Source organism: Oryctolagus cuniculus, chromosome 2 (assembly GCF_051225735.1).
Source record: "Oryctolagus cuniculus isolate XC-2025 breed Fujian yellow rabbit chromosome 2, ASM5122573v1, whole genome shotgun sequence".
Lineage (NCBI taxonomy): Eukaryota > Metazoa > Chordata > Mammalia > Lagomorpha > Leporidae > Oryctolagus > Oryctolagus cuniculus.
Genome location: NC_142868.1, coordinates 120,386,245 through 120,402,700, shown reverse-complemented (window position 1 = coordinate 120,402,700; position 16,456 = coordinate 120,386,245). Strand labels below are relative to the sequence as shown.

Below are 16,456 nucleotides of genomic sequence, written 5' to 3'. Positions count from 1 at the left end.
GCAGGAGGCAGTGCCAGGCAGGACCCAGCATGAACATGAGGGCCCCCACTCAGCTGCTGGGGCTCCTGCTGCTCTGGCTCCCAGGTAAGGAAGGCCAGCAGCAGGAACGGCCTCGGGCAGTGTGGCCAGGGCTGCTGTCTCTGCAGGAGCATCCTCTGAGAACGTGAGGATGAGTGTGGTCTCTGTGTTTCTGTTTCCTCCTCAGGTGCCAGATGTGATGTTGTGATGACCCAGACTCCAGCCTCCGTGTCTGAACCTGTGGGAGGCACAGTCACCATCAAGTGCCAGGCCAGTCAGAGCATTGGTAGTAATTTAGCCTGGTATCAGCAGAAACCAGGGCAGCCTCCCAAGCTCCTGATCTATGCTGCATCCAATCTGGCATCTGGGGTCTCATCGCGGTTCAAAGGCAGTAGATCTGGGACAGAGTACACTCTCACCATCAGCGACCTGGAGTGTGCCGATGCTGCCACTTACTACTGTCAATGTACTTATTATGGTAGTAGTTATGTTGCCACAGTGATACAAGCCCTAACAAAAACCCCCCAGGAAAGCAGAAGTGTGAGGCTGGGCTGCCCCAGCTGCCCCTCCTGGCCCCATCTGCTGAGAGTGATTCTCAGAGCAGCCAGGCTTGAAGGTCCTGCAGGGTTGGGTGGAAGGGGCCAGGCTGACTCCTCTGAGGCTCCCTCCTTTCCTCCTCCTTGGTGGCAGCAGCACAGACATGACCATGTCCCTACTGTGCTAAAGGAAGGCAACTATTCTTTCTGAATATGGAAGCTAGAGCATCATTTGGGATTCATAGAGCAAGAGAGAAACATTATAGATATTACAAGGATAAATATTTTAAATACAGGTGATTATTACATTTTTATAAAATATACAATTTCATATGTACAGTTTTTTATATGTAGAGTTTTTAAAAATATTTATTTGCTTATTAAAACCCGTGGTTTAACAGACACACACACACACAGTGGAGAGAGAGTTCTCTTTCATCTGCCAGTTCTCTCCTCCAAAGGCTACACAGGCTGAGGCTGTGCCTGTCTAAAGCTGGGCGATGGAATTTCTGCTTTTTTTTTTTTTAAGATTTATTTTATTGATTTGAAAGACAGAGTTACAGAGAGATGTGCAGAGAAAGATGTCTTCTATCCGCTGGTTCACTCCCCAGATGGCTATAATAGCCAAGCTGTGCTGATCCAAAGCCAGGAGCCAGGAGCCAGGAGCTTCTTCTGGGTCTCACATGCTAGTGCAGGGGCCCAAACATTTGGGCCATTTTCCACTGCTATACCAGGCCATAGCAGAGAGCTGGATCAGAATAAGAGCAGCTGGGACTAGAACTGGCGCCCATATGGGATGCTGGCGCTTCAGGCCAGGGCTTTAACCCTCAGCGCCACAGTGCCGGGCCTGGGAGATGGAACGTCTTTCAGGTCTCCTATGTGGGTGCCAAGACTGAAACACATGTTCCAGCTGCCTGCTATGGCCTGGGAAAGCAGTAGAAGATGGCCCATGTGGTTGGTCCTCTGCACCCACATGGGAGACCTGGAAGAAGCTCCTGGCTCCTGGCTTTGGGTTGGCGCAGTTCTGGAAATTGTGGCCAGTTGGGGAGTGAACCAGCAGATGGAAGACCTCTCTCTCTCTCTCTCCCTCTTTCTCTCTCTCTCTCTCTCTCTCTCTCTCTCTCTGCCTCTCCATCACTCTCTGTGTAACTCTGACTTTCAAATACATAAATAAATCTTTTTTTTTAAAGGTGCAGGGAAGAAGAAGGTGTGTATTAACTTTCCTTTGTGGGCTTGAGAACAATGAGCCCCTATCACAGCCTCCTAATGGAGCGCAGCTGGAGTGCTCACAACAGTCAAGTCACACAGAGATTCTGTGCAGCCGCTGTGCTGGGCTTTGCACGGAGAGAGCGGTGTGAGAAGAGGAAAAGAGCTCAGATTAGGAGCTGAAGAGCCTGGTTTAGTCTCAGCGCTGCTGAGCTGGGAGAAGACCCGGTGCTCTGGCCTCCTATTCCCTGAGTCTAGGTGGGAGGGACAGAGGGCTTCCCAGGTTCCTTTTGCTGTCAGGCTCTGTGTTATGGGGGTGGAAAAGGTGGAGGAGCAGTGTTGCTGGGAGCTGCAGAGCATCCGAGTGGACAGCAGCGGGCGGGGACCCCGTGGTTCAGAAGAAAGCCCATCTTCAGTTTCCCACCAGGTGCCCACTGTCTTTTTTTCCCATCCACTAACAGCAAATGTTCACAACAGGAAAGCTGGGTGTCGTTTACTGATTGTGACGAACGCATGGATGTGAGCTGTCAGCTGGGTGTGCAGTGGAAAGGCACTGTGTGTACTGCTTCACAATTTTTTGATTTGTAAATTATAAGCTATCCTGAAGTGGAAAGTTTTTTTACACAACAACACAACAACAACAACAACAACAACAAACTGAGTATCACAGCAAACTGTGAAAAAGAAAAAAATTTCCCCCTGGCGTGATATTAGTGTTCATATTGTCCTGCTGATTGTCTGCCAGAGGCTGATGGAAGTCGGCAAATAACAAATCAGCCCTGGAAAGAGTCTTTAAAAGTTGTTTATGTATTTATTTTTATTTGAGCAGGAGAGAGAGAGAAAGAGAGAGAGACAGAGATCTTCTGTCCATTGGTTTTCTCCCCCAAAGGCCAGGCTGAAGCCAGTAGCCCAGGACTCCGCCCAGGCCTCCCACGTAGATGGCAGGGACCCAGGCCCTGAGTCCTCACTCTCAGGGTGCACATGAGCAGGAAGCTGGCATCAGGAGCAGACTGGGATTAGACCAGGCACTCAGTGTGCGATGGGAGCAACCCAAGGGCCAGGCTGATGCCGGGGGTCAGGGACTCCATCTGGGCCTATGTGGGTGGCAGCAGCCAAAGTACTTGGGCCACCATCTGCCGCTTCCCAGGTGCATGAGCAGGAAGATGCATCAGAAGCGGAGCTGAGACTCAATCCCAGGCACTCAAATGTGGGCTGTGGGTGTTCCAAGTGGCAGCTGAAGACACTGCCACAGCATCCACTCTGCCTAATTTCTACTATTTATTTCCTTCCAGTGACTTTTGGTTTGGTTTATTTTAATTTTTCTATGTTCTTGAGATTCACTGTCACATTTTTAATTTGATGTCTTTCTGGTTTTTTTTGGATGTGAGTACATATTGCATTAAACTTCCCTGGCACCTGGCTTTGGCCTGGCCCAGCCCTGGCCATTGTAGGCCATTTGGGGAGTGATTTCTCCCTCTCTGTGCCTCTGTCTCTCCCTCTCTGTAACTCTACCTTTCACATAAATAAATTAACAAATCCTTGAATAAAGAAAAGGCCTGAGGATGCAGTTTCCCTGCAGCCACTTGCTCAGGGGATACTCCCCCCTCCCTCAGCTTGGAGAATCCCAGTTCAAGTTTATCCAGCTCCTCAGACCAGGAGTCAAACATAGAGCAGTCTGGATGGGCTGCCTCACAAGCAACTGCCCGCTTCCAGTTTTCACATGTTTCTTACAGGGTGGGTGCATGCACTCGTCAGGTTTAAACGGCACGGATTTCAGTGTTGTCAATCACATCGAGAATCCAGCAGGATACTAGAATAGTTAAGGTCTTGGTCAGGGATTACGCAGGTGCACTGCGTTCCCACACTTGATGTTACCTATGTGCACAAACAGTGAGGTCGTGCATCATTTTCCCACGATGGCCCTGGGCTGTGAAGCTTCCTCCCCTTAGGGCGCAGCAGTCCCCCGGGTCACAGAGTTTGCTGAGAAGCTGTGTTCTTTGGGGGACTGACTGAAAGCAACAGTTGTATCAGATTACATTAGTCCCAAAAGTCCAGGAGGGGTAGAGGGCTGATGATCTGTCTTTAGAGCTACTTCCTGCTGACATGGGGTGATGAGGTGCTCTCTGCTGTCATGGGGCGATGTCTCAAGCCGCTGTCTCCTGGGTGGAGAGCTGAGTATATCCCTGTAGCAGCATTATGTTGACTACCTGGTTGCTGAAGGTCTTGGTTCGTTCTCTTATCAACTCCTGTAAAGACTTAAACAGACACGGTAGTATAAAAGACAGAGTGAGAATAGGAACCAATGATCCTAAGAGTGGCATTAACCAGGTAATGAGAGGTTTCACAGAGGAGAGGAAATGGGGGAGGGGGCTCTGGACCCTTGTGATAACTGTTTGATGAACGCGGTTCAAAGCTGATCCCAAGCAACCGGGAGAAAGGCCACTCAACTTTTGCAGGTAGAGGGGTTTTTCTGTAGGGAAATTCTGAACAATCATACAATATCAGGTGGGGGAGAGACCATCAATACACACAGGTCAGGAGCAGAGCCATTGATGTTAGAGCAGAGGCTATGATTATATAAGAATGAGGCCCCAAGTGGGCTAGATAGGGTCTAGAACAAAGGACAGAGTCATTACTAGAGGACCCAAGAGAGCTGCTGTCTAAACCATGACTGAGTTTCTGATTGAGAGGCAAATAGAAACTGACAGAAGAGGCTTGATAATAATCAGGTGGGCTTTAAGGCCTTGTCAGTTATGAGGCCCAGACCTATCTATCTCTTCACATGGGTTACATCCTAAGGGAGGTGTGAACCTCTTGGGGAAGACACCCTGTTGACTTCCATTACCTAGCTGGCCTGGGAGGAGAGCTGGCCGGGTAAAGGCAGGTGGCATCCCTAACAGGAAACTTACAGTTCTGCCTGCAATGTTGCTGACCTTACTTGGCTGTCCCCTCAGCAGTGGTGGTCACTTTGGAAGCTGGGCTGAGTGAAGGGCTCTTCAGCTTGGAGCCAGCAAGATCTGTGGCTCTGACCTGGGCGTCCTTCGACTCCAGGGCAGGTCCATTTCCAGAGACCCAACTCTTGGCTGGCAGAGCTGCCAGGGCTCTTCCTAGCTGACTTCTGCTGAACCCAGGCTTACCACACTGAAAGCCACTCAGTGGACTGTCCTGTTGGGTCTCCTTGAGGGCAGATCACTGTGCAGAGCTGCCTTTAATAGGCCTGCCACCTCTCTTTACATTGCTTCTGATGCCTAGCTTTCTTTTCCTCCTGTTTGTTTGTTTGTTTGTTTTACAGCAGACCAGAGGATGCAAGTCAAGGAGGTGCTCATTGTTATATCTTAATGTTAGCTGTGGCAAAGCACACCCGACACTGGAGTAAGGGAAAGGGTTTATTGGGAACACCCACAGACCGGAGTGAAGGGGCAGCGAAGGAGAAAGAGAGGGAGACTGTAAGAGAGAGAGACAGAAAGGAGAGGAGCTAGCAAGGAGAGAAGATAGAGCAGAGAAGAGGAGAGAGGAGAGCAGAGCCAAGAGATAAGAACCAAGAGCTAAGAGACCAGAGGAGGTGGCTAGAGAGAGGAGTCAAGAGAGCACGTGTTCAGGAACAGGCCCTTTTAAAACTTCACCCGAGGGAGGGCAGGGAAGCAGGAGCAGGGAAACCCATTAGGATGGGGGTGGAGCCTGGCTCACGTAGCTGGCCCATGCGGCCACCTGGCTAAAAGTGCGCCAGTTTCCTAACACTCATGACCCATATCTAATCTTTGGAGGCCTCAACCAGACGCCTAAAGTACAGGCATGTTCTGATAGTGGTTTTCCCTGAGGTAGACCATGCCCATGAGGAAAGCTAAGTCCTCACTTTCAAACTTTCTCTCCCCCTGTTTGGTCTGAAAGGGAAGTTTTGCCTGTTTACTGTGCCCATGGCGAAGTAAATCCAGCTGTGAAATTACAATTTAAGCTTTCCTTTTGGCTATGCTATTACAGAAATTTGTTAGCCATCCCTTTTACAAGGTCTAAAAATCAAATTGTGCATCTAGGAGAGTCTTTCTGAATAGAATTAGTTTCCTACCTTGAAGAGAATAGAGAAAAGAGAGGAAAGTTGGGCTTAGAATAGAGAGATGAGGGAGTAAGTCCCAGATTGCTTACTGACCATAGCATTATCAAATGAAAACTTAGCAAAGGGCCGGCGCCGCGGCTCACTAGGCTAATCCTCTGCCTTGCGGCGCCGGCACACCGGGTTCTAGTCCCGGTCAGGGTGCCGGATACTGTCCCAGTTGCCCTTCTTCCAGGCCAGCTCTCTGCTATGGCCCGGGAAGGCAGTGGAGGATGGCCCAAGTACTTGGCCCTGCACCCCATGGGAGATCCGGAGAAGTACCTGGCTCCTACCATCGGACCAGCGCGGTGCGCCGGCCACTTCGGCCATTGGAGGGTGAACCAATGGCAAAGGAAGACCTTTCTCTCTCTCTCTCACTGTCCACTCTGCCTGTCAAAAAAATAAATAAATAAATAAAAAGAAAACTTAGCAAAGAATTTCAACCATTAAATGACAACTTAGGAAAACATTTACCAGAAGGTCCAATGCCTTCTATAAAATTTAAGAATACATGTATTTGGAAACATCTCTTAAATATTTAGCATGGTGTAGCTTGTTTAACCAGCAAATTGAAGCACAAACATATAGAAACCATTTTAGTTTCTTTCTACCAACCAAGTTAAAACATCTGTTACAGAGATCCAGGTCACATGAATCAAAATGTATCTTTGATTAATTTAGCAGTTTAAATTTACAGGCAATCTTTTATCTATAAGCCAATAAATAAAGTTCTTAATGAATTTTCCCATGTAGACATACAATATGTATACACAGATAACATAAGAGATAGAACAATAAAACCATTTCAATAATCGATTTTTTTTTTTGACAGGCAGAGTGGACAGTGAGAGAGAGAGAGAGAGAAAGGTCTTTCTTTTCTGTGGGTTCACCCCCACAATGGCCACTGTGGCTGGAGCACCACACTGATCCAAAGCCAGTAGCCAGGTACTTCTCCTGGTCTCTCATGCGGGTACAGGGTCCAAGGACTTGGGCCATCCTCCGCTGCACTCCCGGGCCACAGCAGAGAGCTGGACTGGAAGAGGGGCAACCGGGACAGAATTCGGTGCCCCAACCGGGACTAGAACCTGGTGTGCTGGCGCCGCAAGGCGGAGGATTAGCCTAGTGAGCTGCGGCGCTGGCCAAGTGTTAAAATTAAACTGAAATGTGATCCCTGTTAAATATAAGAGTGGGAATAAAACAGAAGTCTCAGCCAAAAAAAATAGTGTAAGGATTTCATGAAACCTCCTGAGATGTTGAATGTGGAGGCAGCTCCAGACTCTGACTGGGGTCACCACTCCTTGAGCTCTTCTCTAGGTGACAGCTGCAGAGAAGCAGCCTGTGGGTGTTCCTAACGCTTCCTGCACTGACCTCTAAGTCTAGAGTAAGCCCCAGTGAGACATGGAAATGCATATAGAACTGTTAGCTCTTCTATGGTTTTATCATACCAAAATACATGAATTTAACTTACTTTAATGCAGGCAAAGCATCCAATTTTTGTCCATTTACCTTGTTAAAATAACATTCCTCTCATACATACTGATTTCTTGACCCAAATGGGAATATTAACCTTAGGTCAAGATGGGAGAGAGATAACTACAATGAATGTCTTTACTAAAATACCACATGCACACACACAAATGCAGAGAGAGAGAGAGAGAGAGAGAGAGATTTCTTCCATCTGCTGTTACACTCTACAAGTGGCTGCACTGGCCAGGTCTTCCATGTGGGTACTGGGGCCCAATCACTTGGGACATCTTCAGCTAATTTTCAGGCCATTAGTATGAAGCTGGATTCGAAGTGGAGCAGCCAGGACTCCAATTGGTGCCCATGTGGGATGCTGGCATGGCAGGATGGCTTTATCCACGGCACTTTATCCACGGCTGGCCTGTCATGTGTATGTTTTAAAAGCATCCGGATAGTCCACCATGTGCCCCGTCCTGCCTCACTCCCATCCTCAGTGCTCTTCTTTTTAAAATTTTAATTTAATTTTATTTTAAAAGGATTTATTTGTTTATTTGAAATTCAGAGTTACACAGAGAGAGTAGAGGCAGAGAGAGAGAGGTCTTCCATTTGATGGTTCACTCCCCAGTTGGCCACAATGGCTGGAGCTGTGCCAATCCAAAGCCAGGAGCCAGGAGCTTCTTCCATTTCTCCCACCTGAGTGCAGGGCCCCAAGGACTTGGGCCGTCTTCTACTGCTTTCGCAGGCCATAGCAGGGAGCTGGAACAGAGGTGGTACAGCCGGGACTCGAACCATCACCCACATGGGAGGCCGGCGCATCAGGCCAGGGCATTAACCCGCTGCGCCACAGCACTGGCCCCTATTTTAACTTTTGAAATGACATACTTTCTTTTTTTTTACATTTATTATTTAATTTTATTTATTTTTCTCTGTTCTGGAAATGAAAGATACAGATACTGAATAACGTGCAAAACTGTATTTTCAAACCTAAAATATAGTTGATTTCCATCCTCCCAACCCCAAACCCCATTGTCAGCTTGCTTTGTGTTTACTCTCACAGTTTTGTGTTTGTTGCTATTAAGGCAGTCTTCTCCTTTGTCTTTTCAAAAAAAAAAAACTTCATAATTTAGATATATAGATCAAGCAGGAACCATCAGGATCATCCCTTGGGCGTCAAATGGGGAAATTGTGATATAGGAAAGTAAAATGATTCTATTTAGATTATTGGAGCAATATTGTAGAGTGAAACTCAAGTTGTAAATTTATTCTGAAAAAATTTTTTTAACTTTTATTTAATGAATATAGATTTCCAAAGTACAGCTTATGGACTACACTGGCTCCCCCCCCCCCCCCGGATGACTTCCCTCCCACCCGCAACCCTCCCCTTTCCCGTTCTCTCTCCCCTTCCATTCATATCACGATTCATTTTCAATTTTCTATATATACAGAAGATCAGTTTAGTATACATTAAGTAAAGATTTCAACAGTTTGCACCCACTTAGAAACACAAAGTGAAAAGTACTGTTTGAGTACTCGTTATAGCATTAAATCTCAATGTACAGCACATTAAGGACAGAGATCCTACATGAGGAGTAAGTGCACAGTGACTCCTGTTGTTGACTTTACAAATTGACACTCCTGTTTATGGCATCAGTAATCTCCCTATGCTCCAGTCATGAGTTTCCAAGGTTATGGAAGCCTTTTGCGTTCCCCGACTCTTATCTTATTTAGACAAGGTCATAGTCAAAGTGGAGGTTCTCTCCTCCCTTCAGAGAAAGGTACCTCCTTCTTTGAAGACCTGTTCTTTCCACTGGGATCTCACTCATAGAGATCTTCCATTTAGGTCCTTTTTTTTTCTTTTTTCTTTTTCTTTTTTTTTTTTTTTTTTTGCCAGAGTGTCTTGGCTTTCCATGCCTGAAATATTCTCATGGGCTTTTCAGCCAGATCCGAATGCCTTTAGGGCTGATTCTGAGGCCAGAGTGCTGTTTAGGACATCTGCCATTCTATGAGTCTGCTGTGTATCTCGCTTCCCATGTTGGATTGCTCTCCCCTTTATTTATTCTATCGGTTAGTATTAGCAGGCACTAGACTTGTTTATGTGCTCCCTTTGACTCTTAGTCCTTTCATTATGATCAATTGTGAACTGAAATTGATCACCTGGACTAGTGAGATGGCACTGGTACATGCCACCTTGATGGGATTGAATTGGAATCCCCTGGTATATTTCTAACTCTACCATTTGGGGCAAGTCAGCTTGAGCACGTCCTAAACTGTACATCTCTTCCCTCTCTTATTCCCACTCTTATATTTAACAGGGATCACATTTCAGTTTAATTTTAACACTTGGCCAGCGCCGCAGCTCACTAGGCTAATCCTCCACCTTGCGGCGCTGGAACACCGGGTTCTAGTCCCAGTGGGGGCGCCGGATTCTGTCCCGGTTGCCCCTCTTCCAGGCCAGCTCTCTGCTGTGGCCCGGGAGTGCAGTGGAGGATGGCCCAAGTCCTTGGGCCCTGCACCCCATGGGAGACCAGGAGAAGTACCTGGCTTCTACCATCGGATCAGCGTGGTGCGCCGGCTGTAGCACGCTGGCCGCGGCGGCCATTGGAGGGTGAACCAATGGCAAAGGAAGACCTTTCTCTCTGTCTCTCTCTCTCACTGTCCACTCTGCCTGTCAAAAAAATTAACAACAATAACAAAAAAACCCACAAAAACAATTTTAACACTTAAGAATAACTTAAGAATTACAGAATTAAACCAGTAGTATTAAGTAGAACAGACAAAAAAAAAAAAAAAAAAAAACTAAGAGGGATAATGTATTAAGTTGTTCATTAACAGTCAGGGCTATGCTGATCAAGTCACCATTTCTCATAGTGTCCATTTCACTTCAGGAGGTTTCCTTTTTGGTGTTCAGTCAGTTGTCACCGATCAGGGAGAACATATGATATTTATCCCTTTGGGACTGGCTTATTTCACTCAGCATGATGTGTTCCAGATTCCTCCATTTTGTTGCAAATGACTGGATTTCATTGTTTTTTACTGCGGTATAGTATTCTAAAGAGTACATATCCCATAATTTCTTTATCCAGTCTACCATTGATGGGCATTTAGGTTGGTTCCGGGTCTTGGCTATTGTGAATTGTGCTGCAATAAACATTAGGGTGCAGACCGCTTTTTTGTTTGCCAATTTAAATTCCTTTGGGTAAATTCCAAGGAGTGGGATGGCTGGGTCAAACGGTAGGGTTATCTTCAGGTTTCTGAGGAATCTCCAGACTGACTTCCATAGTGGCTTGACCATTTGCATTCCCACCAACAGTGGGTTAGTGTCCCTTTTCCCCCACATCCTCACCAGCGTCTATTGTTGGTAGATTTCTGTATGTGAGCCATTCTAACCGGGGTGAGGTGAAACCTCATTGTGGTTTTGATTTGCATTTCCCTGATTGCTAGTGATCTTGAATATTTTTTCATGTGCCTGTTGGCCATTTGGATTTCCTCTTTTGAAAAATGTCTATTGAGGTCCTTGGCCCATCTCTTAAGTGGGTTGTTTGTTTTGTTTTTGTGGGGTTTCTTGATCGAAATGACATACTTTCAATGTAGTTAATAAACACTAGCTCAGCCCTCCATATATACAGAATTCAACACGGAGTAAGCAGAAAACCACTGTTCCTCATCCTGAAGACAAGGCTGTGAGTCTCAATCCCCCCAATCCCTCTGTCACTACCAGACTGAGGTGCACTTGTGCCCCCTGGGGGTCATAGGTGGAATCTTGTCAGCTTTCAATCCCTGATAGAGCAGTTCTTCATTTAACCTGAAATCAAAAAGAGAATTCTCATGGAACTGAACCAATAGTAACTTCATTGTTTGCACGCAATGGCACACAACTAACGAATTCACATCTCTTGTAGATGTAGACTAAGTGGAAACATCGAACAGAGCCCTTCATCTCACAGATCTTCCATGGTAGTGGGCAGGGCTGATGATACTCAAACCAATAATGTTCTACCTCTGCTCCTGATATTGGAATTTGACCTTCCAAAAATATAATAATTTGGGGTGCCATACGATATCACCATATGCTTATTAATAAGTTCCCCATATTAATAAGCCCATGTGGGTTCTTGTCTAATATTCAGAGAATTGTGAATACTGGCATAAGTGAACAAGGCAGCATGGTACATTTTAAGTTTTATACAGTGAGAAAGATGCATAGGAGAGTAAGGGCCCTGTCTAAAGGTGAGAGGTAGATCTGGGTTCATACCAAGTACCAGGAACCAGCCATGTGGAGGAGCATCTAGGCCAGGAAGCATGGGGTGGGTAGCGGAGGCACAGGGCTGCAGCCAGCCCCCTACTGGCAAAAAAGCCAGGGAAAGAAGGGAGGGAAAGAGGGCAGACACACCATGTCCCAGGCTTTTAATCCACTTCCAAGAGGAGTGGTTAATTCACCTGATTGGCTGGTGCCCACTCAGGTGTGGCCAGCAGTGGAGCAGTGGGGAATCAAAGCAGTCTCTGATGTAGGCTGCTGGCTTTGCAAGTGGCAGCTAATCCACTGTGCCACGATGCCAGCCTCCCCTCCTCTCTGGATTTTCTTAAGACAAACGTGAACGTTTCTGAAGAGGGGAGAGAGGGAAGTTATTTTTCTTGATGTTCCTCAGACCTATGATGAAGCCTTGAACTTTCACTTCTTTTTTCGTTATGCAATCCGACTCAGAACTCTGGCTGCAGAAAGGAGAGCAGATGTGTGATCTCTCCTCTAAGCACCTGCGTTCTCCTTCTGAGTCCTGGTCTCTGGCAGCTACTTGTTCTGAGGAAGTTTATTCTGATCAGTTTCAGAGGTGAGTGTGGACAGAAGACTCATCTCTCAGAGACCATCTCCCTGGTGCAGTGGTCTGCCGTGAGGGGACAATGTGAGGGCATCAGAACACAAGTAAAGAAATGGCCTTAGGCAAAATTAGTTTACTATCTATTTTAAAGAAAAGGAACTTTCTCCTACAGATCCCAAATAACCATGAATTTATTACACCATCTTGTCCAATAAACTCACAATTTTGGTAAGTGTCCCTCAGTGACTTTGGGAAGTGATGTCTCCCAGTAGAAACATGTGCACTGTAGGTAAACTTGTGCAGCCCTGGTCAGAGCTGGGGCAGCTGGAGACACAGCCCCTGGGCTGAGTTCTGAGCTGCCCTGGGCCCTTCAGCTGGGCACAGCCCTGCCCCGCCCCTGCTCATTTGCATGTCCCCAGAGCACCGCCCACCTCTCTGGGCATTTAGGAGCAGGCTGCTCCAGCCCCATGCAGGAGGCAGTGCCAGGCAGGACCCAGCATGGACACGAGGGTCCCCACTCAGCTGCTGGGGCTCCTGCTGCTCTGGCTCCCAGGTAAGGAAGGCCAGCAGCAGGAACGGTCTTGGGCAGTGTGTCCAGGGCTGCCTGTCTCTGCAGGAGCGTCCTCTTAGAACATGAGGATGAGTGGGGTCTCTGTGTTTCTGTTTCCCTTCTCAGGTGCCAGATGTGCCGATGTTGTGATGACCCAGACTCCAGCCTCCGTGTCTGAACCTGTGGGAGGCACAGTCACCATCAAGTGCCAGGCCAGTCAGAGCATTAGCAGTTGGTTATCCTGGTATCAGCAGAAACCAGGGCAGCCTCCCAAGCTCCTGATCTACCAGGCATCCAAACTGGCATCTGGGGTCCCATCGCGGTTCAAAGGCAGTGGATCTGGGACAGAGTACACTCTCACCATCAGCGACCTGGAGTGTGCCGATGCTGCCACTTACTACTGTCAAAGCTATTATGGTATTAGTAGTTATGGTGCCACAGTGTTCCAAGCCCTAACAAAAACCCCCCAGGAAAGCAGAAGTGTGAGGCTGGGCTGCCCCAGCTGCTGCTCCTGGGCCCCATCTGCTGAGAGTGATTCTCAGAGCAGCCAGGCTTGAAGGTCCTGCAGGGTCGGGTGGAAGGGGCCAGGCTGACCCCTCTGAGGCTCCCTCCTTTCCTCCTTTTTGGCAGCTGCAGCATACACTTTGGGTAACCCTCCCTGCCTGCTGAGATGCAGTCAGATAGAAGAATTCTCTCCAATCCATCAGCACCTGCACACAGGCACAGTGTCCTCAGGTGTCCACAGCAGACCCAGGTTGCACAGGTCTCCTACAGAGAATGTCTCTCTGGGGGTCTCAGCAGAGAGAGGACCAGTGTGGGTAGAGGTCCACGCTCTCCTCACGGCTCAGCCCAGCTTTGCTGCTGCTGCTCCACCTGTGACAGGGGCTGCAGGGCTTGCACAGCCCAGAACCTTTGAGAAGCTGAGCAGCTCCTCGGTGTGGTTCTGGTGGACGTCACTGAGGCCAGGGCGGCTTCTGCTTTCTCTATTTCCCTAATGGCCTTTGTGACATAAAAGAGCCATGACTTGAAAACATGGCGAGGACTACGATTTATAAAAATGGCTGTGCTTGGATCCTGCCACACACTGGGAGTCCTACATGGAGTTCTATGCTCTGGGCTGTGCCCAACCCAGCCTTAGCTGGCAGGGTCACTCAGGAAACTACCAGCACGTGGAGGATTCTCTCTCTCTCTCTCTCTCTCTCACACACACACACACACACACTTTGCCCCTCACCAATGCTCAGTCTTTCAAGTAAATAAATAAATATATATTTTGAGAAATGGGAAATATTACATTTAAGGAAATAAATGGGGGTCACATGTGCAATCGTGTCAGTTTTCAATCTATGATAGTGTAGTTCTTGATTCAATGCAAAATCAAGTAGAACATTCTCATCCAATTGCACTAATAGCAGCTTCACTGTTGGTACATAATGGCACACAATGTATAGTAGCACAAATTCTTAGGCCTGAAATAATTGGAAGAAGTCAAACAAAGCCCTTTATGTCATAGATCTTTCATTTTAGTGGGCCGAGTGGATAAGAAACAAACCAATGATGTTCCAACTGTGCTCCCACTGTGCTCTGTGATGCACCTCCCATGGAGCAGGGCCAGTGCTCAGGACAATGGGGCTGTGGGTGTGCAGGTGCACGTGTGCCTCCTTCTGTCTCCACCTAGACAGGGCAGAGGCAGAGGAGAGGGAATGTATCGGGAACTCCACATCTGTGTTTCCTGAAAAATAAACTCATTGTACTCTCGGTGATGGTCGGATAGCCAAATTGTCCCTGACAAAAGATTTTAAGATTTCTCATGTCCCTGTAGCATAAATTCAGTCAGTACACAGGTCAGAAGGAATAATCAGTGCCCAGATACTGGAGATAAAAAAATGGAGCACAGTTTTACCCCAGTTTTTCTATGTATTAGCAGGAAATGGGATCAGAAGTGGAGCGGTGGGGTTCAATCCAGTGTCTGATGTAGGCTGCTGGCTTTGCAAGTGGCAACTTAATCCACTGTGCCATGATGCCAGTCTACCCTCCTCTGTAGATTTTCTTAGAGATAAAGTGAAGGTTTCAGGAGAGAGGAGTGAGGGAAATTATTTTTCTTGATGTCTTCAGACCTATGGTGAGGCCTTGAACTTTCACTTTTCTTTCCTCTTGCATCCTTGACTCAGCACTCTGGCTGCAGGTGGGAGAGCACACATGTGTGATCTCTCCTCTAAGCACCTGCGTTCTCCTGAGTCCTGGTCTCTGGCAGTCGCTTTTTCTGAGGATGTTTATTCTGATCAGTACAGAGGTGAGTGTGGACAGAAGTCTCGAATCTCAGGGACCATCTCCCTGGTGCAGCGGTCTGCCATGATGTGACAATGTGAGGGCATCAGAGGAGCAACAGGTAAAGACATGGACCTCAGTTTTAAGGTGTAACTAAGTATTCCCTAGAAAATGGACTTTCTTCTAAAGAATCCCAGCATAACCATGAACACATTATACCATCTTATGCTCCAGTTAAATTAAAGGGATGGCAACAGTCCCTCAGTGACTTTGGGAGGTGACATCTCCCAGGAGAAACATATACACTACAGGTAAACTTGTGCAGCCCTGGTCTGAGTTGGGGCAGCTGGAGACACAGCCCCTGGGCTGAGTTCTGAGCTGCCCTGGGCCCTTCAGCTGGGCACAGCCCTGCCCCGCCCCTGCTCATTTGCATGTCCCCAGAGCACCGCCCACTTCTCTGGGCATTTAGGAGCAGGCTGCTCCCAACCCATGCAGGAGGCAGTGCCAGGCAGGACCCAGCATGGACACGAGGGCCCCCACTCAGCTGCTGGGGCTCCTGCTGCTCTGGCTCCCAGGTAAGGAAGGCCAGCAGCAGGAACGGCTTCGGGCAGTGTGTCCAGGGCTGCCTGTTTATGCAGGAGCGTCCTCTTAGAACGTGAGGATGAGTGTGGTCTCTGTGTTTCTGTTTCCCTCCTCAGGTGCCAGATGTGCCTATGATATGACCCAGACTCTACCCTCGGTGTCTGAACCTGTGGGAGATCAGTCACCATCAAGTGCCAGGCCAGTCAGAGCATTAGCAACTACTTTTATTGGTATCAGCAGAAACCAGGGCAGCCTCCCAAGCTCCTGATCTATGATGCATCCGATCTGGCATCTGGGATCCCATCGTGGTTCAGCGGCAGTGAATCTGGGATACCGTTCACTCTCACCATCAGCGGCGTGCAGTTAGGCAATACTGCCAGCTACTACTGTTAAGACGGTTATTCTAGTAGTAGTGCTGGTATCTCAGTGTTCCAAGCCCTAACAAAAACCCCCCAGGAAAGGAGAAGTGTGAGGCTGGGCTGTCCCAGCTGCCCCTCCTGGGCCCCATCTGCTGAGAGTGATTCTCAGAGCAGCCAGGCTTGAAGGTCCTGCAGGTTTTGTTGGAAGGGGCCAGGGTGACTCTGAGGCTTCCTCCTTTCCCTCTCCTTGTTGGCAGCCACAGAGACACAGTCAGGTCCCTGCTATTTTAAGGAGAGCAGTTATTCTGTCAGGTAGGAAGTCAGATATGAGCTTGTGTGTGTGTGACAAAGGCCTAAAGAGAAGACATCTATGTCCGGCATGTGCATCTCAAAGTCATCCCTATAATGTTTCAGCCCAGTGTTCGCATCCTGCCCTGCCCCCTTCTCCCTGATAATCTATCAGGTGGGGGTTCCCACACCTTCTGCCTGACAATCTTCCAGGTACAGCCCATTATCTGAACTTCAAAAGCCCTACCTGCCCTTCCTCTAATGGGGGAGGTGCCAGCTAGACT

The 16,456-nt window shown here is 48.0% G+C and overlaps 1 long non-coding RNA gene across 1 annotated transcript; it reads left to right on the top strand.

Moving 5' to 3' along the window:
- Nucleotides 1-12,892, top strand: LOC149128026 (uncharacterized). Its single transcript, XR_016229217.1, has 2 exons — nt 1-84; nt 12,802-12,892. It is a non-coding gene; the product is annotated as an uncharacterized LOC149128026 (long non-coding RNA).
- Nucleotides 12,893-16,456: the final 3,564 nt, after the last annotated feature.